A 23,375-nucleotide genomic window follows, 5' to 3' on the forward strand; every position below is an offset into this window, starting at 1 on the left:
GTCAAAACAATAATATATATATATATATATATATATATATATATATATACAAAAAACAGTTTCAACTTTTAAGAGTGAGAGAAGTATAGAAATTATATTTTTCCCTTTCTCTCTCCTTAACTGTACTGACTAATCAGAATATAAAGAAACATGGTTACTTTCGATCAGTCATAAACATCTGTACTTACGAGGGCCAAAACAAGAAGCGGTAATAAATGTTTCACCAAGAATATACCTTAACCACTAAAATACAGACCTTTCACAGCGATTACGAATACATTATCTGTTCGTAGCAAGGTTCGAGAGCATCGGTTACAGGGTCACTACCAGGTGCAAAACAACTAAATATGACACCTAAGAAAGGCATTTATGATTAAAAGTGACTTTCATCGACTGGATAATAGTAATAATACTGGCTAGAGTAACAAATGACGTTAAAATTAGCATAGAGGCAAATCACAGGACGCACAAAGCAAGGGAGGTAGAAGGGTCTCTTCAAAAGTTGTATATAGAAGTAAGGATAGCAAATGTTTGTTTGTTCGTTTGTATGGTGATTTTACGTTGCATGGAACCAATGGTTATTCAGCAACGGGGGGATGGCAAATGCAAATCAAACTGTCTATTCTTGGTGGAGTAAAAAAAAAAAAAAAAAAAAAAAAAAACGCAAAAAAAAAAAAAATAACCCTTCCTCAAAGGATGAAACAAACAAAAATGCATTATAAATCCTTGACAAACATACCATTTACGCTATTTTAATATTTATCATAAAGCAAACTTACGCATTACTTCGTGAATGGGCCTGGTCACAGAGGTGGCTGGCTATCTTTCCTCTTCAAGCTTAACCTAAACGTAGATACATCCGACTTTGGGGTAAATACCCAGGTAGTGGTTTTAATATCTATCATAATATATATATATATATATATATATATATATATATATATATATATATGTATACATCGTATATATATATGTATGTATGTGTGTTTCATATATATATATATATATATATATATATATATATATATATATATATATATATATATATATCTATATCACACATACATACATAAAACACGTCAGCTCAATAATTTAGAAAGCTTTTTCCTTTATTGATTTAGAAATTTAGAGGCCAACGAAGTAGACAAAGGAAAAAAGAACAAGAACAGATAGACGAAAAATGAAAAAACCCTAACGATTTTTGTAAACACGAAAGAATAATGAATATCTCACTCAGTTGAAGCAATGGGGACCAGCGCATGTCTCTTAGTGGCTAGTAATTCAAGTGACTCGAGGAAGCAATGTCAATGTGAGCAAGGACTGCTTACCATGTATCCGGTAATTATATTCAAAGGAAGACTTCGAATACAGCCTAACATAGTTGTCGGCAGCCTTTCCTTCCATCTTGGTTGAATGCTCTATTTGTACTATCTTCCGGTCAAATAAACAAAAAAAGTAATTATCCTCGCTCCGTGACAATGAAACTGTGGATATATGGCTATAGAGCAACTATTCTCATTCGTAGATTTTTCATTTTTCTCTAGTGGCGTACGCTATACATTTATGTAAAATTTTCTTAAGTAGCCAAGTTGGAAATCCATTATGAAGCAACTACTAAGAGTTGACGGTAATTATGAAGCCCTGAATGCCCTATAAGTACCAGTATATCAACGAAACTGAGCAGACTATTTCAAAAGTCACACGAGTCTGGTTATCCTCATCTCTTTTATACATGCCTGAAAAGACACATTTATTCGAGTATCATTGTTGCGATTTAAAGAATTCTGGCACAAACAGAATGCATTATAGATACTACATCTCTATTGACTGATTGATTTATAGACTTTTGGCATGCATGCCAAGCACTGGGGCAACTAAGGCCATTAAGCGCTGAAACGGAAATTGACAGTGAAAAGTTTTGAAAGGTGTAACAGGGGGAAAACCTCGCAGTTGCACTATGAATCAATTGTTAAGAGAGGGTGGGCAATAAGATTAAAAAAAGAGAATATGAACGGAGGTACTGTAAAAGGAATGAAAGGGGGGTTTCAGCTAGCGGGCGAAGGGACGTTGCGAAGAACCTAAAGTAATGCCTACATAGCACGGCATGAGGTGCACTGACGGCACTAATCCCCTCCGGAAATATATCTGTTTAAAATTTAAATCATCATGGAACTAAAGCTGCCAACGTTTCCAAACTCTCCTTCCAATGGTTAATAATTAAAATCTGATTTTCGTAGAAATGTAAATTAGCCATATTTAGATTATAATTTGCAGCCATATGAATACTTAATATTTGTCGAAATATTCTGTTGTTGTTTTTTCAATGCAATCAAATTATCCCTAGGGCAAAACCCTAACATATGAATACAGCCGATTTTAATAACTTTGATAGTTATTTCCAAACTGGAATCAAATACCTACTATCTATGTTGCATTACTATGCCGTGACCGAAGATAATGAGTTAAAATCCACAATAACGTATATATGAGACTGTTTATATATATATATATATATATATATATATATATATATATATATATATATATATATATATATATATATATATATATATATAAAGTTATAAACCAGGGAGCTTCCGACCGTTTGCGCAACGGTCCTCTTCAGCCAACTGAATAAAAATGCTTTTTTTCTTAACCAGACAAATAAAATAAAATTCCGATGGTTACCTGGACTGTCCCCCCAAAAAATTTTCAATTAGTATTTTTTAAATAAAACAAGTAGTTGTATTTAGTTGGCTGAAGAGGACCGTTGTTGCAAACGGTCGGAAGCTTCGTTTTTTTTTTTCTTAACCTTTTTAGTATTTTGAAAAATACAGTATCATGTACATTGTGGCTTTTAACTCAAAATACATATCGCGTAAGGCTACAATGAGCCTAATACGAACTTCACGAAGCCACACTATATAAAGTTTTAAAATTAAAGGTAGTCCAGAGAAGTTAATAGACCTTCAAGGCATTCATTTTACATTCGTAAGATTCATAATATTCCATAACATTTTGTTCTATTATTTTTACTGGTTCAGTTACGTTCAGATCAACTGTCTATTTGCTGACTACGTCAAATTAAATTGAGAACAGGTTTAATTAATACACTGATGGGAATAGCAATAAATTATACTTAATAAGGTTTTATGAAATTCATGAGCAGTACATACTATAAATAGTACGTCATAGTTTTGAAGGCACAATCTAATACAATTCAAACTCATTCCCGAATCATTTTCAATGATATCAAGATTTTTGTTTCAACCCTCGAACTTACCACTGGAGTCAATTTTTTAATTTAAAAAATGAGTATAACGTTTTCAGAGTTATTACTGACTTTACCTTATAATAATATAAAATATTCGGAGCCTGAATATTCCCAATTTCATTACGTGATTCAACAGTGCATGGAAAGGAATTAGGAACTCTATTTATTTTGTCTTCAAGGCCTTTAATTAATTCAGTCTTCCATTCAGTGACTGTATTATCTATATTAGTTATATTCCCTACATCCAGTAAGTGTTGGTCTAAATTAAGAGCCAAATTTCATATCAATCAGAATAAGATCTTGTAGCTTGTCCAGGCCACCTGTTACAATATGCAATTTTAACATACACAAGATTCAAGAACCAAGGATCTGTAATTTTTTGAAATATAATTAAGGACCGGCAATTTCCATCAGAAAGTTGCGAGCTATAATTCGGTGATCTAATAATTTGGGGATATCTGGAATATCAATAATATATGTTCAAAATTCAAGAGTCGTGTGTATTTAATTTATCAATTCAACGTACATTTAATGACCAATCTTCATTTTCGAATATTTATGTAAGTAAATAATAATCTCCCTCAAATGATTATACTTTAAATGTATCAACGTAATTAAAACTGCTATTGCAATGCTACGTTTTAAATGTCAGAAATTTACCTTTCAGTTTCTTGTGAAAGACCGTTGAATTCAATGAAAATCATTCGTATGTTACGACCGACGTTATACACACACACAGATATATATATATAGATATATATTATTATATCTATATATATATATATTCATATTAGTATATAATATATATTATATATATATATATATATATATAATGTGTGTGTGCATATACACCAAACACGAAATCTACACGAGAGCAAAGGGCAGGTGCTGTTAGACTCGAGAATGAAGCCTACAGGTCATTGTCACCGCCTTAGGGTAGGAACGGTGAAAGAGAGAGAGAGAGAGAGAGAGAGAGAGAGAGAGAGAGAGAGAGAGAGATGCTCGGCTGCTGTGTAAAGGAAGAAGACAACGAGGGAGGCTAATAAGGGTTAACATCGATTCCCAAACTTGACGTTAAGGCTGTCCATGGCGTCCTTCGTGACGAGTTCACTGACAGCTATTGCATAAAATTAAATACTATAACCGAACCTCTGCACATCTCATTATCTAAACTTCTTGGATGTTCAAAATGAACTGCGTAAACAGGTTCACTTTACAATGCAGCGGTCTGAATTAACTTAAAAATACAAATATAGATATATAATATCAGTTAATCAATTACACACAACTGCCACGCCCACATATCTTCGCATGAGCACCAACGTGGAAAGAAGAATCCTCCGCGGTCGGTTTCTCCAACGGTTAAAATCTTAAGACATCTAAAGATATATATATTTGATTTTCACTTTCTTATGTGTGTGTAACTGAATCACAAAAATTTGGAACGTGATGAATAAACAATGGAGTAGGTACCATTGCAAGGCCTTTCGACTCCTTGTCCTTTACTATGCACTGATGTAAATTTGGAAGAAAGTTTAAAAAGAAAGTTCGTATAACTGACGGATGGGGATGGATTCCTTTATAATCCATATCTGTCATTTATACGAGCTTTCTTTGTGAACTTACTTTAATATTTATATCAGTCTGCTTAGTAAAGGACGAGAAGTCGAAAGGCCTTGCATTGGTACTTCATTGTTTCACTTTCCTTCGTTTTTGCCTTTATTTATATTTATATATATATATATATATATATATATAGATATATATATATATATATATATATATATATATATATATAGACTGGTAAAAATGTTCTGTAACAACAGAATTCCATCTAATAAAAGGAGCCCATAAAAACACCAAAATATAGAGAGAAAAGTGCTACATTTCAGAGACTGCTGTCTCCCTCTTCAGGTAAATGAATGAGAAAAGTTTACAGAAAAGGTGGTATTTATACCAAGAGGTCCATCCACAGGCAAGCCAATTTAGGTCACCCCCGCTGATAATCTTCTTTTAATCTTCTTAAGTGTTGGTTGAATGAAAACCTTGTCGATCGTATCTGAAATCCATGCTCCTTTTGAGATGTTCATTACCTGCCTCTCTTTTATTAAGGCCGATTCCATCATTTGACTCTTGTACCGGCAGTTGCTGCTATAAATTACACGTGACAAATCCGATATAAGATTGGTCGCAGTCCTGCCAGGACTGCGACTAATCTTATATCGGATTTACAGGTAAATCACTTCCCTAGAAATTAATACAACACAAACGGTCAGTTAGGTATGGACAACAGAACTCGGCTATTTTCAACCATATAAATGAACGTAACCATAGAATAAACTGGAATTTGTCACATGTAATTTATAGCAGCAACTGCCGGTACAAGAGTCAAATGATGGAATCGGCCTTAATAAAAGAGAGGCAGGTAATGAACATCTCAAAAGGAGCATGGATTTCAGATACGATCGACAAGGTTTTCATTCAACCAACACATAAGAAGATTAAAGGAAGATTATCAGCGGGGGTGACCTAAATTGGCTTGCCTGTGGATGGACCTCTTGGTATAAATACCACCTTTTCTGTAAACTTTTCTCATTCATCTACCTGAAGAGGGAGACAGCAGTCTCTGAAATGTAGTACTTTTCTCTCTATATTTTGGTGTTTTTATGGGCTCCTTTTATTATATATATATTTATATATATATATATAAATAATATATATATTATATAATATATGTATGTATATATATATATATATATATATATATATATATATATATATGTATATATATATATATATCTATATATATATATATATATATATATATATATATATATATATATATATATATATATATATATATATATATATATATGCATTTGTCTAAGCATTACATATTATATATATAAATATATATATATATATATATATATATCTATATATATATATATATATATATATATATGTGTGTGTGTGTGTGTGTGTATGTATAGGGCAAATGGATGAAATATGAACTTTGGTTGAATACAAAGTGAAAAAAAAGTTTTTAAAGTCAATTCTAAGAAGATTTTCTTCCAAAAATTAAAAAAAAACAGTCAAATGCTTACTAAAGGAATTTACTATTTTGGTTAATTCTATATTGGTTATAAGTTCCATTATGGGTCATGGGTATAGCAGAGAGAGGTTGTGGATATTGGCTGTTAGGAGGCGGGAATAAAAACAGCAAGTAGGGGATTATGAAGTCAAGGGGTATTGTGAGGGTAAAAAAAAAAAAAAAAAAAAAAACACACTTGAGCTGCATTTACCTGACATAAGAGATCATGTACAGGTTTAAAGGAGGATGGATGGTCTGAGCAAGAACAAAGTTATGGAGAAAAATTGAAAATACAAATAGAGGGAGAAGGTAACCAAATGAACTTTAGAAAAATAAGTAGTTGTTTTACGTGTGAGAAAATTGAGAGAGGTCGACGAACAAATGGACCTCGCAAGAAAAGATGCGAATGGAGAGATGCTGTCTGAAACGAAAAAGTCCTAGATGAAAAAGGATTTTGAAGATTCGTTGAATGTGGAAGACATAAAAGAAGCAGAACAGAATAGTTTTCCTGTAGAAGTGATTCCTGAGATATTAGGAGGGGTATTATATAGTTGAAGATCATACACAAACCTGGAGACGATGGTATTAAAGCGAGATAGTACTGAATTACAGTGATGATGTGATTGAGTGGCTGACTAGTGTGTGTGTAAGATATGTCTACATGAAGAGTGGTTCCGAAGGAATGGGTGTGAGAAATAACTGCTCACCTCTAAAATGGAAAATATTAAGGAAGCAGCTATAAGAAGTATTAGAAAATAATATTACTAATATTATCAGGGAAGTTATATGAATTTACTTCAAGAAAATAAGGCAAATGATAGAAGGACCAATACGAGGGGACATTGTTTTGTATGCAGTTGTAAACAGCATATCGTGGAGATTAGGTAGCCAACAGAATCAAAACTGATATCTTTTAAGTAGGCCCTCCCTTTGCATCTAGATATATTACTCTTAAATACAAAGTCAGGAACCAATTGGATTTAGTCTGTCAAGTCAAGCACTTAGGCACATACGGTCAACCTTGGAATTAACATATTTTCATATATGTTAACCAAAAGGGAATTTTTTAGTTGATTATAATTTTGCCCTCGTGGATTCAAACCAGTGCACAGAGGAGAAATCAGGACTACAGTGACATTACCGACTCAGCCAACAAGTGAGGTATAAGTTGATACCAATTCCAACCTTACAAATCAGTCGAACTCAGATATTTGTAATTAGATTTAATATCCAATTCGATCTACCTCAGAATTAATGTACTTTCATATATAGGACAAAAACAAAAGTAATTCAGAACAGGTATTTATTCAAGTTTCTCTATGCTTTTTAATATTTTGGGTGGCCTCCAACTGCCTGTACCACAGCCTGCATTCTTGAGGGGTATGATTTCAGCAAACCGCAAAAAAGCTGAGACTCAAACTCCATTTCCCTGAGCATTTGCAGTCCAAATGATGTTATTTTTATGATTTGGCTTCCTGACTGTAAATGAAGAATTTATCTGATGCGGCAACATGAAGAAAGTCAGCTTCATCCCAATCTTTAAGAAATGAACCACAAAACCATGCACGGATTCAGTCAATCTATCTGATTTCCTCTGAGTCGTTAGCCATGGCTGTATCTAATTCCGTCACTCAGTCTGAAAATACAAGAAATGTAAAATGAAAAATAGCTTAATAGAAACTTAAGAAAATGTACAGTGGTACCTCGAGATATGAAATTAATCTGTTCCGAGGCGGCTTTCGTATCATGAGCTTTTCGTATCTTGAACCGCATTTTACATGTAAAATGGCTAATCTGTTCCAAGCCCTACAAAAACACCCCAGTAAATTTTATAATAAAGCTAAATTGACCAATAAACAATGAAATACTACAATAATTTGGACCATTCAACACGTAACTTAATACGTACTAGTACTAATATGTATGTACCTGTAAATAAAGTGTATTAGTGTACATGGTATACAAGAAATACTGTACGTACATATGTACGTATGTAGTAAAAGGTGGAACCTTACCTTTCGAGTGAGGCTATCTCCAAAAGTGGTGACAGAGGAGGAGGACAAACGGCAGAAAACTTCTTATAGTACGTACACTTAACTTTACGAAACACATTAAAAAATGTCAGGAAACAAACTAAACTTTATTAAACACATTAACAAAACTAACTCAACTTTACAAAAAACTTGAAATTAAATTTTTTTTTCCTTTTTTTTTCTTTTTACATTTTTTTTGTACTTTTTTATACTTTACGTTTTTTTTTTTTTTTTTTTTTTTTTTTTTTTTTTTCAAAATTTCAATTTCTTCACCACTTCAACTTTCTGTTTTTTCATAGTATCAATTGGATCTTCCTTTTTGCTTACTCCTGCTAGTACTAAAGGCCTCTTTAAAAAATAACTATCCAAGGAAGAGTTCTTATGCCTGCTTTTCAAAAGGCTCCTGAAACGACTCAGGCAAACGTCATCGAACTGCACAAGCATACGACCTGTGTAAGCCTTTTCGGGGTGTCTCTTTTCTACAAATGATTGCACCTTATGAAAAGCAGCTAGAGCATCCTTAATTTCTGCCATTGTCATAAGGTCGTCGTCCTCCTCCTCGCCGCTGCTAGAGAACTCTTCTTGAACGACGTTATGTTGCATGGCCTCCAACTCCTTCAGGTCGTCCGTCGTAAGCTCCCCTTCGTGCTCCTCGAGAAGGTCATTGATGTCGTCCTTGTCGACGACCAGCCCCATGGACTTGCCGAGTGCAACGATCTCGTCAAGATCTGGTTGCAAAACAGTTTCAGGATTGTCAACTGTTCCTGAATCTGCAGCACCGGCTTCGCCCACGTCGAATCCCTTGTAGTCTCGGGCGGATACGGCATCAGGCCAGAGTTTCCTCCACAAAGAATTCAAGGTTCACCTCGAAACCTCCTGACAAGCTTGATCGATGAGTTGGATGCATATCACAACATCGAAATGCTCTTTCCAAAATTCACGCAAGGTGAGGTTTGTGGTATCTGTGATGTCGAAACATCTCTTGAAGAGATGTTTCGTATACAGCTTCTTGAAGTTTGATATCACTTGCTGGTTCATGGGCTGGAGGAGAGGGGTGGTGTTAGGCGGAAGATAAAGAACCTTGATAAACGAATACTCCGCTAGGATATCTTCCTCGAGGCTAAGAGGGTGAGAGGGGCATTGTCCGACAACAGCAGACATTTCAGAAGGAGGCGCTTCTCTTCCAAGAATTTCTTCGCTATCGGGCCGAAACACAGTTTTATCCACTCGGTGAACAAAAGTCTCATTACCCAGGCTTTCGCAATAGCCCTCCACATCACCGGAAGCTTCTCCTTTAGCACTTTGTGGGCCTTGAAGGCTCAAGGAGTCTCCAAATGATAGACAAGTAGGGGCTTCACCTTGCAATCCCCACTGGCGTTCGAACAAAGTGCGAGCATAAGCCTGTCTTTCATAGGCTTATGCCCGGGTAGCTTCTTCTCTTCCTCCATGATGTATGTCTGAAGACTTGCTGAGAACTGTAGCCTTCCTTGATTGTCATCTCGTTGAACGTCTTAATAAAGGCTGCGGCTGCTTTCGTGTCCGAGCTGGCCGCCTCCCCATGCCGCACCACCGAATGGATGCCAGTCCGTTTACGGAATTTTTCCAACCCCCATGAGAAGCCTTGAACTCTGGGGTTGGCATCAATGTCCCTTCTCCTCCGTTGTCTTCGGCCTGGGCAATCAAATCGCCGAAAATAGCGCTGGCCTTGTGGCAGATTGCCGTCTCGGTTATCGTATCGCCAGCGATTTCTTTATCTTTTATCCAGACAAGAAGCAGCCTCTCCAACTCATCGAGCACGTGGCTCCTCTTGCTAGACAAAATAGTCACGCCCTTGGAAGGTGTAGCTGCTTTGATGGCATCCTTCTGCTTAAGGATGGTGCCTACTGTCGACAGATTTTGGCCGTATTCCTTGGCAATCACACTCAATCGCATGCCAGCTTCATACTTTTTTATTATCTCCATTTTTGTCTCCAAAGAAAGCATCCTCTTCTTTCCTACTTCAACTTTCTTGGGACCCATGACTATGTATACAGTGGACACCCGTATTTGCGTTCTCCGGATTCGCGGACTCACACATTTGCGGATTTCTCTCGGGAACGTTCCCCGCATTATTCGCAGAAAATTTGCAGTATTTTTCTATGAGAAATAGCCACAAATTCCTGGGGTTTTTTTATCAATTTCATCATAAAATGCACTTTTTGTGATAAAACTATTAAAAAACCAAGTATGAAAATTTTGAGTGGTTTTTCTTGAGTTTTAACTAACAAAATAGGCTGTTTTTAGCATTTTTATAGGGGTTCCAAACATTCACGGATACTAACTATTCACGGGGGGGTCTGGTACGCATCCCCCGCGAATACGGGGGACCACTGTATACTGAACGTAATTAAGTTATGTAGTACGTATACGTATGAAGTAAAGTTCTCACACAACACGATAAAGTAGTATTACAACGAAATCACTAACGAATTTACATTAATAAACGAAATCGTATAGAATGAACTAATTCCTTGTGCTTACGATACCGATGATGCCGCCAAGTGGCCGAAAAAGCACGCTGCTGCGTACGATGCATGATGGGATCATGGGAGAGATGCTGACCAATAGGAGAGCAAGATCTTATGGCTGTGACTAGCATCACGAACCAATGGGAGAGTGGGAGGATGGTGGCGAGTCTACTAAGTTGGCGGGGCGCGAGTTTGAAAATTGTTATCGGTGGTCCGGGCGAATCTCGGGACTTTACAGCAACAACCTTTCGTATCTTGAACAATTTTCGTATGTAGACCAATAAAATCTTCGTATTTGCTTTCGTATGTCGAGTTTTTCATAAGTTGAGCCTTTCGTATGTCGAGGTACCACTGCACTTGGAGATAGGCTATAGCAAAAAACTTCATAACTTTCCATTTGTTCTGTGGAGAGGGGGGGCTCTAATTTCGAAACACCCGGTATGTTCCCCTTCGGTAAGCATATATGAAATAAAAAAAGGGATTTTGACGAAGGAAAAATCTATTTCTGGGCAAAGGACCTGTGTCGCCCAGTGAAATAGGTTCCTTTAGCACTATTTCTAAGGTAAAATATTGCTATGATACCAGAGAAAAGCTAAATTGGAAATGCCAGATTATTCTGGCTCGCTCACCTCTATTATGAGGTGTCGGTATGGTTTCTGGGGTGAGTGAAACCACTACCACAGGTCCTTTTCCATTTAGCCTTTTCCTACATCAAAAAACCTCAACTAGAGAGGAGCCGACCTAAGGCTCACTACTCGCTACCATTACGGCTAGCGCCTCTGACGTCATTCCTGCAGATAGCACCCAAGCTAGGCCTAGACAGGGGGGGGGGGGGGGGGGGAGGGGAAGGTAAGGGTGGGATTTCACTGGGCGACACAGGTCCTTTGCCCAGACATAGATTTTTCCTTCGTCAAAATCCCTTTCTGGGCTCAGCCTGTGTCGCTCCGTGAAATAGTACCAGAGAAAACGCCAAGCTTGGGAAGAGGAAGTACATAAATATCTATAAAGGGATAATCAAAAACAATTAAGGTTAGTTTCTTATAATCTAAATTAAGTTACAAACAGGTAACATAATGGCAATACAACCTTAAAACTAGACAATTTTCAAATCATCACTGTAATTATACATTAAGATGAAAGGCATTTATGAAATAATCAATATGTACAATATATTACATCCAAGGACCAGTACGACTGTGACGTAACTGGGCTAGGGCTAGAATACTAATGAGGCCAGTAGGAAGGAGAAGGCAAAGGAGAGACATAAGCTGGACTACGTACTTCTTCAGATCTTCAAATTTCGTTGGAAAAAATTGATTGAGGTAGCTATAGCTCTAATATCATGTACCCGTGGGAAGGACTGCGGGTTGGCTTGTTTGATAAAATATATAATTTGTTGTCTAATTCCTTTTAGGGAAATAGTGCCACCTTTTTCTCTAATGAACAGAGGGCCAGAAGATATCAGGGTAGTCCTGTCTAAGTATGCTTTCAATGAAGTGACTGGACATAAGGATGGGTCCTGTGGAAGCGGAACAATCTTCTAGGGGGCCCACCTATCTAATGGATCCTCATTTTTTGCAAGAAATTGGTGATCTGGAGAAAGTAACACTTCTCCTGAAGGGAGAAACTCTATATGACCTGGGTCTCTAGATAAAGCTGACAGTTCAGATATTCTGGCTCCTGAGGCCAAACTTATGAGGAATAGTGTTTTCCTCAGTAGGGATAGATAATCACACGAGGTACTATTAGTATCCGAGGCTAACTTAAGAACATCATTTAAGAACCATGACACCGACTTGGGCCTCTCAGTAGGTCTGAGTCTGGCGCAAGCTCTGGGGATAGATATAAAGTATGAATCTGTTAAATCCATCTTGAATCCGAATTGGAAAATCTTTCTAAGAGCCGATTTGGTAGTAGTAATGGTACTAGCTGCCAAACCTTTTTCAAATAATGACCAGAAAAAGGATATTGCAAGATTTGTGGTCATGGTTTGTGCATTAGAGTCCCTCAGGAATGCAGCCAGTTTTTTAACTGCTGAATCATATTGACGCAGGGTTGATTCACGTTTATCAGATTCTAAGAACATGATGTTCTGAGGATCGATATCGGCATCTCTCTGTGCTGCAAACTTCATGAAGTCCATAAAGTTAGGCTTTCTGAATTCCTGAGGAAGCGAACACAGTCCGCGTTTGCACTAGTTGTGATAGTCTGGGGTTGGGGATCCGTTGAGGGAGGAGCCCCAACTCCAGAAGAAGAGGGAACCAATTGCTCTTGGGCCAATTGGGAGATATCAGAGCGATGTGACCCTTGAATGTCCTGAGCTTGTTCAGAACTTTCAGGAGAAGATTCACCGGAGGAAAAAGGTAAATCTTCTTCCATTGATTCCAATCTATAGCCAACGCGTCCGTGGCATAAGCCAGAGGGTCCAGGTTGGGGGCCACATAACAAGGGAGTTTGTGGTTCGACTCTGTGGCGAAGAGGTCTACCTGAAGCCCCGGTACTAGCTGACAGACCCAACTGAATGACTTCTTGTCCAGGGACCATTCGGACTCCAGTGGGACCGAACGTGATAGCGCATCCGCCACCACGTTCCTTACTCCCACAAGGTGAGTGGCCGATAGGTGCCACTTGTTCTTGCCTGCTAGTGAAAAGATGGCTATCATGACATGGTTCACGTGGCTTGACTTGGAACCTCCCCTGTTGATGCAGTGTATATCTTTTAGTTTGGCTTTCAACAGGACGTCCGTCACTGAAGCGAATTGGAGAGAACCTAAGATCCTTTCTTGGTTTCTCCGGGACATCTGTTTGCACTTGAGAAATTGTCTGGTTGCCTTGGGTATTTCTCTCCTTTTCAACGGCAGGATTGATAGAGTATGCGAATCCAAATCCCATTGAATTTCCAGCCACTGGAAACGGGACGCTGGGGTTAGCCGGGACTTTGTCCTGTTTATCTGGAAACCTAGGTATTCCAGAAAGTGGATGACCGTGGCGGTTGCTTTGCGGCAAGCTTCGATCCTTGTGGCCCACACGAGCCAATCGTCCAGATAGGCTACTACCATGATTCCCTGAGATCTTAGTTCCTGGACTACTGTTTCCGCCAACTTTGTAAATATCCTGGGGGCTATGTTTAGCCCGAATGGCATTACTTTGAAGGAGTAGGCTTGGTTTCCTAATTTGAAGCCTAGGAACGGGTGGAAGTGTCTTGCTATCGGGACATGATAGTAGGCATCTGTAAGATCTATAGAGGTGGTGACGGCCCCACGGGGAAGTAAAGTTCGCACCTGCGAAATGGTCAGCATCCTGAACTTGTCGCAATGAATGAATAAGTTTAGACGGGACAAGTCTAAGATTATTCTTCGTTTGTCTGAGTCTTTCTTTGGTACGCTGAACAAGCGACCTTGAAATTTTAAATGTCTGACTCTTGACACTACTTTTTGAAGGAGATTGCGGGCATACTCTACCAATTCCGCTGTTGGTTCCTGATAGAAGGTGTTGGGTGGGGGTGGACCTTGGATCCAACTCCAGCCCAGACCTTTGGACACAATACTTTGGGCCCAATTGCTGAACCTCCAACGTTGACGAAAGAGGTACAGCCTCCCTCCTACCTGGAGGTTATCATTGCTTTGCTGAGGGGCGACCTCCTCGCCCTCCGCGTGAACCTCTGCCCTTGCTGGCAGCCCTTCCGCCGCCTCGCTGACGAAAGGCGCCTCTAGCTCTGCTACCCCTGCCGAACCTATTGAAAGCCTGAAATGCTTGGCTTTCAAACGTCGGGTTGAAGGCTGGGGAGACAGCAAAAGAGGTTGAAGCCTGCGGCTATTGTGGCTGTGTCAACAGCACGAACTGCTGTTGTGGTTGGGTCTTAGAGGTTGATGGTTGGGGAACCGGAACTGCCTGGACCAAAGGTTGTTGTTGTTGAGGAGTCTGGAAGGGCTGGAACTTCCTAGGCTTCTTCTTGGCTTTGGGGTTCGATGAGGAAGACTCCGGTTTCCTTTTGGAGACCAATCCCCACCGAACTCTTAGACTTTGGTTGAATCTAGCAGCCTCATGTTGTACCTCGTTCACTGCTGAGGCTGGAAAGAGGTCCGATCCCCAGATTGAAGAGGCCAGGAGTTTGTTGGGCTCATGCCGGATTGTGGATTCCGCTAGTACATGCTTCCTGCAATTCCTCCTAGCCACAACAAAATCATATAAGTCACATTGCATTATCGACAATAGTGCCTTAGCTATGATCTTGAACAACGGTTCCTGTGTATAGATAAGAGCTGCTGCTTCTGTCATGACTAGTGCGTTGAGGGAGTTTCGCAAGTTGCGTTCTGGTATTGAATTCTGTCTGGATGAGCCCATCAGACAGCCTGGGTAATCTCTCACTAAACAGAGAGATGGCATAGTCAGGTTTTAGCTTCCCAACCGAAAAGGTGGCTGGGAGGTCTACCCAAAGGTCATCTGTTCCGGGGAGTAAGAGAGAGGTCGGTTCTGTCTCCCGGAGCTGTGGCATAGGCTCATCTCTCATTGCTGCTTGCAGAGTGAGTTCTGCCACTTTAGATGTGAACGGGATGGGAGTCTCCTCGTCCACAGTGAAGATTGTGAAGGGACTTCGGAAAGCCGTAACCTTAGTGTTTACACACTGCCATTCTTCTAGGTTACGGATCCAAGCTTGTTGTGCTTGGTCCCGAGAAAGGATAACTGTCTCTTTTGGGACCTTATCCTCTCTTATCAAGGCAGATTCCGTGAGGCGGACATAGCCTATGAAAGGGGCTTGTAACCCTGGCGGGTGGAACTCGAAGTCCTCAATCCTTCGAGTCCCGCAGCCCTCAATCGTAAGCAATCCGTTCACGAAAGGTGCATAAGAAGCCACTCTCCATGGATTACTTGGGTGGAAGGGAGGGAGAGTGGAGTCCGGCATTAGCGAGCCTTGGGCTGCTTGACCGGCTTGCTGAAGCCCCAAAGCTACGCCTTGCTGGAGACCTGCAACTATGTTCTCCTGTGTGACCAGCCTCTCTGAGATGGCTTGGATGGACTGTCCCAAAGCATCTACAGAGGTGAATATGTGGGCAAGTATCTCCTGAAACTTGGTTTGCACCAAGTTTCCGACCATGATGCCCATTTGTTGCATCATGTTGGAGGCAAATGCCTCCTGGTCAAAGGAGGAGGGCTCTGCCTTCTCCTTGGGTACCTTTGGTCTCGCTCCTTTGGAGGTGGATGCCACAGGGTCAGCGGAGGAAGAGTGAGCTCTTTCCTTAGAAGACTTAGTCTTTGACCCTTTGGAGATAGACTCATGCTTGACCTTGTCCGCTCCGGGATGGTGAGCCGGGGCTCTATGGACTTGGCTGGTACCTGGCTTTCTTAGCAGGGGCTTTGGCAGCGATTTAGAGTCACGCTTGCCCTTGACTTTAGGGATCGCCGAGGTAGATTTCGATCGGGCTGACAGAAATCCCCCGGAGAACCCCAGGAAGGAGGTAGAAGAAGAAGGGGAAAAGGGTCTAGATGTGCTCAAGAGGAGGCCTTGAGCACCTACAAAACTCACCTCACTAGTATCCTTACCGTTGCCCATGCCGTCCACCGTCATGGGCTCGACATCGAGACCCAGTGCCGCGCCCTCTTCTGTGACCTCCTGCGTAGTTGTCTCCTCTGGGGGCTGGGAAACGGCTTCCTGAATTGAAGCGATCAGGGGAGCTGCCACTTCGGGGTCCACGTAGCCAGTGCTCTTCCCCCCCGGGAAGATAAGAGTAGCCATCTCTTGGGAGAGGATGTAAGGGTTTGCCTTGGCTACGTTCCGTCCGAAGCCACCCACCCATACCTTGAGGGTGGAAAGAGCAGCGTCCCAGACTGACTGAGCTCCCTGTAAGAGAAGGGTTAGTGTTAAACTTAAACTTAACTCATATTACATTGTAACTAAACTTAAGAGGCATATCAATGACATATATTACATTGGTCCACCTTGTATTATCATGTACACACCGGAGAGTCACCTACCTCAGAGGAGACTCATTCCACGAGATCGTAGCAGGTGACACAGTTCTCGTGGTGCCACACTACTGATCCGTCGAGGTGGACTGCGCAGGTGGCGTGGGTCTGGCAGACATCGTGCCCACAGGGATCCTGGAGGACGGCGTTGCAGCCGGTCTCCATACAATGGGTGGCCTGTAAATGGAATGATACATGAGTACCATTGTTAACCTTTCGGACTATGCCCGTGGTTGATATGCCATAACACCGGAGTGTTCCGGTGTTGTAGAATTACCCCCATCTCGGCCTTCTCTTTGCCATGTACCATGCCGAAGAGTCCGGTAGAGCTAGTAGTAAGTAGTTAACAGTGTTTCCAGTGACACCGGAGAACAGAAAACTACTGAATTTGGGGTAGCTACTACTGCCATACACCGGAGAAGGAGTAGTCCGAGCAGGTACCGGGTGTCAAGATGGAAGAGATCGGGTAAGGTGGCGGAGCTTGGTAACTCCGCCGTAAAAACTTTATCTAAAAGGAGGGAGTAGCTCCCGGAGGAGCATGGTGGCTCCGTAAACTTAAACTAAGGTAGAAATGATACAAGTAGAATACATGCAATAACAAAATCCAATATGAGGCCGGAGCCTCTAGGCAGTCACCATCCTCAAGGGGTCCGGCTATGCTGGAATCCTGTGTCCGCCAGAGCGGGTAGGAGGGGGTGACTAAAGGCAGGGGTATGGACCCGGAGAGCCGAGCTCCCCCGAGCCTGGTGGCCGGCCGAGGCTAGGGCGAACAGAGCTTCTCCCCCCCTACTCTGGGGTGAGAGCGGCAGGGTAGAGCACCCGCACACAGAGAGTCCCTGTGGGGACCTCCTTCCATCCGCCGAAGGGTTACTCGGATCGGCTGCCAGCGACAGCGTGAGCGAGACATCACCCCACCTAAGTGGGAGATGTGGAGGGAGGGAGAGGAGAATGGTAGCGAGGTGGCTACTACGTGATCGTCTGGACTTCTCACAGTCGGGTGTGAACACACTCGTGGTGAAGAAGGCCAGGCGAAAAGAAGGCCTATAGGCCAACTGGAGCCGACTCACATACATGGAATAAAATAAATAGTTTAATTTACACGGGGGGAAAGGAAATAAAATGAGGTAGAGAGAAAGCGAGACGTCCTGGAGGAACTAGGCTGAACCAACCGGGAAGGGTGGTCAAGACCTGGTAACTCCGAGCAGCTGGCCTAGTGTCGTGACGAATAAACACTGGACAGACGGCCAGGGTTGGCTAGGACTGAGAATAGGACTAGGGTCCATACAAAAGAGCCTAACAAGGTAACCTAACCAACAAGGAACATGCATGCATGAAAACTGGATCGGTAGGGCGCTGATAGGCTACGAAGTGAGAACACGTGCTCAATAAAATCCCCCGTGTGGGAACTAAAACGTCAATAAATGCATCATAGGTAATAATATAAAGATACTGCTAAGAAATAATCGAGCTCACACGGTATGGGAGACCGCGTGAGACATGAAACGAGGAAACACAAAGGAGTGAGCCGCTGTGGTGGCGCGGGGCCGGTGCCGCATGGGTCGCCGACTCATAAAAACCTAAATAATTTGGTTAATCGTGCCAAGGGAAGCCCTTAATAGTGTCAACTATTAATAGCAGTACTTAACTTGGATGCAGTAACAGCTTAATGTTCCATGTTGAAAAATAAGGGTTCCAAAGCGAGAACACAACACAGCAAAGAAAAACACGTGTGCAGCATGGTCGTGCTATCAAAGGAATGACGTCAGAGGCGCTAGCCGTAACGGTAGCGAGTAGTGAGCCTTAGGTCGGCTCCTCTCTAGTTGAGGTTTTTTGATGTAGGAAGAGGCTAAATGGAAAAGGACCTGTGGTAGTGGTTTCACTCGCCCCAGAAACCATACCGACACCTCATAATAAAGGTGAGCGAGCGAAACCACTACCACAGGTCCTTTTCGCTCGCTCACCTTTATTATGAGGTGTCGGTATGGTTTCTGGGGCGAGTGAAACCACTACCACAGGTTTCACTCGCCCCAGAAACCTGTGGTAGTGGTTTCACTCGCCCCAGAAACCATACCGACACCTCATAATAAAGGTGTCGGTATGGTTTCTGGGGCGAGTGAAACCACTACCACAGGTTTCTGGGGCGAGTGAAACCTGTGGTAGTGGTTTCACTCGCCCCAGAACCATACCGACACCTCATAATAAAGGTGTCGGTATGGTTTCACTCGCCCCAGAAACCATACCGACACCTCATAATAAAGGTGAGCGAGCCAGAATAATCTGGCATTTCCAATTTAGCTTTTTTCTGGTATTATAGCAATATTTTACCTTAGAAATAGTGCTAAAGGAACCTATTTTACGGAGTGACACAGGCTGAGCCCAGAAATAAGATATTTGATCTGGATGTGCATCATACGGGTGGAAGTCAAACTGGGGCAGCTGAACACTTCCAGCAGCACTCTTTTAGTCATGGTCTCTCTCACTCCATAATGAAGCAGCCTCTCCACATCCATCTAAGCTATCCATGCCTTTCTTTTCCACATTTTGATTATGACTCTCTGGTACAATCTTTTCTTCATTTTCTTCAGAGCTAATGGACACATGGCTTTCACAAGTTATTGGCAAATCTTCAAATGTTTCCAGTTCTTTTCAGTCTTCAAGGAGCGATAAACAAAACTGCTATATCATTTTTCCTAAGCTGACAGCTGTTTCAACTAATCCATGGACCTCTTCAGGGCTACTCGGAATTGCATTCTTACACAGTATACACATGTGCAGGGTAAAAAAATTATATAAAAAAACCTGAAAATCAGATTCACAAACTTCATTGTTCAAGAAAATGATTAACAAATTTCTCAGGCCAGGATGCCTCTTGATGAATACCCTGGCTCCAGAGAGAGATCTTAAAGTCCCCAGCTACCCCTGCTCCAGCATAGCTTGCACAGAGAGGAATCCAAGCCCCTACAAATTTAATTCTGCAAAGTAAGATGGTCCTAGACACCCTGGGTTCTAACATAGGCAAAAATATTTCCCCCAACTAAACCACATGTGTGCCCAATAGAGTTCAATTTGGGAGGCTTTCCATCCTTTTCTGAAGTCAAACCTACAAACTATGCTGGTTTCCATCTGATCTTCCTGTTAAAAGGGTGGATGTCAGGTTTGGGTGGCAAAAGACTTCCAGCAGTACTCCCTTGTAGTCACGGTCTCTCTCATTCTATGATGAAGCACTCTCTCCAAATTGATCTGACTTAGTGATGCCTAACCAGATTCTGGTTATGACTTCCTGCCAAAACTTAATTTTCTTCAGTGCTAATGTACATGTGGCTTCCAAAAGTTACAGACAAATCTTCAAATCTCTAGGATTTTTTCAGTCTTCACACCTAAACTGACAGCTGTTTCAACCACATGCAATCTTCTTCAGGACTATTCGGACCTCCATTCTAATATATAACAGAGTAGGGCCATATGGAACTGAAAATACAAATTTAAAGCAAACTTCATTTTTCAAAAAATTATTAAAAAATTTTCCCAACTAAGATGCATCTTCATGAATACCCAAGCTCCAGGGAGAGCTCCAAAAGTCCACACCCATCTATGTTCTGTACAATTCACAATGAGAGGATGCCACATCTTTAAACTTTAACATACAAAGTAAGCTGGTCCAAAACTCCCTGGGTCCTTATACAGACAAAATGTTCCAGTGTGATATGCGCATCTGTACCCCATACAATTCATAATGGGAGGTTTTCCATCCTCCTCTGAAATGAAACTTGCAAACCTACACTGGTTTAAAATTTTTTGGATCTCCCATGGGTAATGTTTCCTTTCATAAAGGTAGATGTTATGTTTGGGTAGCCAAACACTTCCCGCAGCACTCCCTTAATATTCATGGCCTCATCATTCCATGATGAAGCAACCTCTTCACATTCATCTGAGCTGTCCATGCCTTTCCACATTTTGATTATTATTTCTGGCATGTTTTACCCATTTGCTTCCAATTTATTGCATATGTGGCTTCCACAACTTACTAGCATATCTTCAAATGTCTCCATTACTTTTTTTAGTCTTCAAGGAGGGATAAACAAACTTACTAAAATACTGTTATAATTACTCATTCCTAAGCTGACAGTAATTTCAACAAACCCACCATGTATCTCCAGACCTACATTCAGTGGAACTGCATTCTAATATAAAGTAAGGACAAGGAGGGATAAAATATATACTATCTAAATGTATAATTGATTTAGTACCACTGTTATCATCATTATCACCAGCATCAATATCTGGGAATGAATCTCATTATTATCAGTATCAATATCTAGAAATGAAACTAAGTTACAAGGGTCCATATTAGGATAGGAACTTCATGGACTCTAAAGATACATAGAATGGACATTAAATAGAATATCCCCACTAGTCAAAAATAACAAGAGCATCAATCAATCTAAAAAAAGGCTATACAAGTCTCCCATCCACACAATTAATTGTTACGATTAGACTTAGCACTACTGGAATTCCTAATTCTTGACTATACTGTAGTTCTTATTATTAAAATATACTAAACTTTTATTAATAGAGAACTTCAACAGAGTAACAAAGTTATCTCCAACTTTACAATGATTTTTAATTTCTATATAACAATGCTATAAATGACATTTATGGGGTGTTTATAGGGGATTAATGTTTATTCTTAAGCTGGTTGATTTATTCAAGTTGTTTTCCAAAATGAATTATGTACATGTTTTGGAACCAATTAACAACATTACATGAGGTATAACTATATAACTTTCTTTGTAAGGAGCCCTAGTACATCAGATAAAATCCTTTTGTGTTGTGTAGTATATATATATAGTAATAAAATTACAAGCACATCCACAGATTTCATTGCATATATAAATGGCATTTTGAATTGTTAATGTTAGTGATCTGGTTGATAAAATTATCACATATTTTACTTGAAGCTAAACTGAGCACGATACAATAATCTTTTCTAGTACAATTAAAAGAACTGTAACAAATAAATCCAACTGGATTTTAAGTAATGATGGTATGACATTAACAAAAAAGTATAAAAAAAACCTCAGAAGGCATGATTCTATGCATCTAATGTTAGTTCGCTGACAAAATTTGTTCTAATACCTGTACGTGTTATGAAAATGATTACTAATTTCAAATGTTACTTGTTTCAAATTATGAGATTAAAATATAAGCAAAGTCATTATTAGAAACAAATTATTGCTAACTATGTCTAGTCACACAATAGTAAACTAAACCTGAAACTATTTAATTTTGTATGAGAGATTTTATGTAATTTTCTATCTTTAAAAAAATTTCCTTTATTATTAGAAAAATTACTTTTGAAAGGCTATGAACATATTCATGTTAAACGATCGAATTTATTTTTAAAGGCAATGTCTGGTAAACCTGTTTCTTTGATTTATAATGAATCAGTTTTCTACATGTTAGTTGCTCAACTCGGTAGTTGCATTTTTTACAGCTAAAGTATTCATAAAGTAAAAACAATACGTACAGTCAACCGCCCCAGTATTTGTGGGGGATGGGTGCCACAATCCCCTGAGAATCACCAAAATCTGCAAATACTTGACATCCCTCTAAAAATGCTAATAGCTTTCTATTTTAAGAGTTCAAACATCAAAGACCTCCCACCCCTAAAAACACTAAGAACGCTTATGACTGATTACTTTAAAACAGGCAGTTCCCGGTTATCGGTGGACTTGGTTAATGGCCATCCTGTTTTATGGCGCGGCGATTTATGGCACCATAATAGGCCAAGTTTCAATTATCGGTGCCATAAGATGCTGATAATAGTTATGGTGCCATAAAATACCTAACAGAGGCAGCATTAACCGAATTTTCGCTGACTTTCGGCTAATGGCGGTTTTCGCTTATCAGCACCCCACCGAGAATGGAGCCCCCACCGATAACTGGGAACTGCCTGCAGTTTTATGAACAAAATTATTTTAGTCACAAAAATGATATGAAAATACAGTAGTTAGTGCACATTTCTCTATGAAAAATTCTGCAAATAGGAAAATTGTCCCTGAATAATATGTATACAGGTAGTCCCCGGGTTACGACGGTCTCGGCTTACGACGTTCCGAGGTTACGAAGCTTTTCAATTATATTCATCAGACATTATTTCCAGGGTTACAACGCCTACAACGCTCATCTGGCAGATGAAATATGACACCAAAAAGGCCAAATAATCAATATTTGAAGGTTTTTTTGATGAAAAATGCCATAAGAATGCAGTTTACATAGTTTTCAAAGCACCCAAAGCATTAAAAGTAAGGTTTTCTTAGGATTTTTGACGATGTTCCGGCTTACGACGATTTTCGGCTTACGACGCGTCTCAAGTACGGAAACCCCGTCGTAACCCGGGGACTGCCTGTACACGTATATATGTTCGATGGAAAAATCCGTGAATTGGTGAAGTTGTTAATCCTGAACCATGAATAGGTGGGGGTCCGCTGTAATGGATCAAA

General features: G+C 40.2%; 1 protein-coding gene across 2 annotated transcripts in view; it reads right to left on the bottom strand.

The window, feature by feature from the left end:
• Positions 1-7,657: 7,657 nt before the first annotated feature.
• The window catches only part of LOC135212528 (deoxyribonuclease TATDN1-like), a 118,730-nt gene continuing 103,012 nt past the window's right edge, over positions 7,658-23,375 (bottom strand). Inside the window, exon 8 of one of the 2 annotated variants that reach the window (XM_064246054.1) lies at positions 7,658-8,004. The gene's annotated coding sequence lies outside the window, so the exon portion shown is untranslated. Of the gene's footprint in view, positions 8,005-20,566; positions 23,361-23,375 lie in introns of those variants that run through there. The other variant, XM_064246055.1, reaches the window with a different exon arrangement.

Source organism: Macrobrachium nipponense, chromosome 41 (genome assembly GCF_015104395.2).
Source record: "Macrobrachium nipponense isolate FS-2020 chromosome 41, ASM1510439v2, whole genome shotgun sequence".
Lineage (NCBI taxonomy): Eukaryota > Metazoa > Arthropoda > Malacostraca > Decapoda > Palaemonidae > Macrobrachium > Macrobrachium nipponense.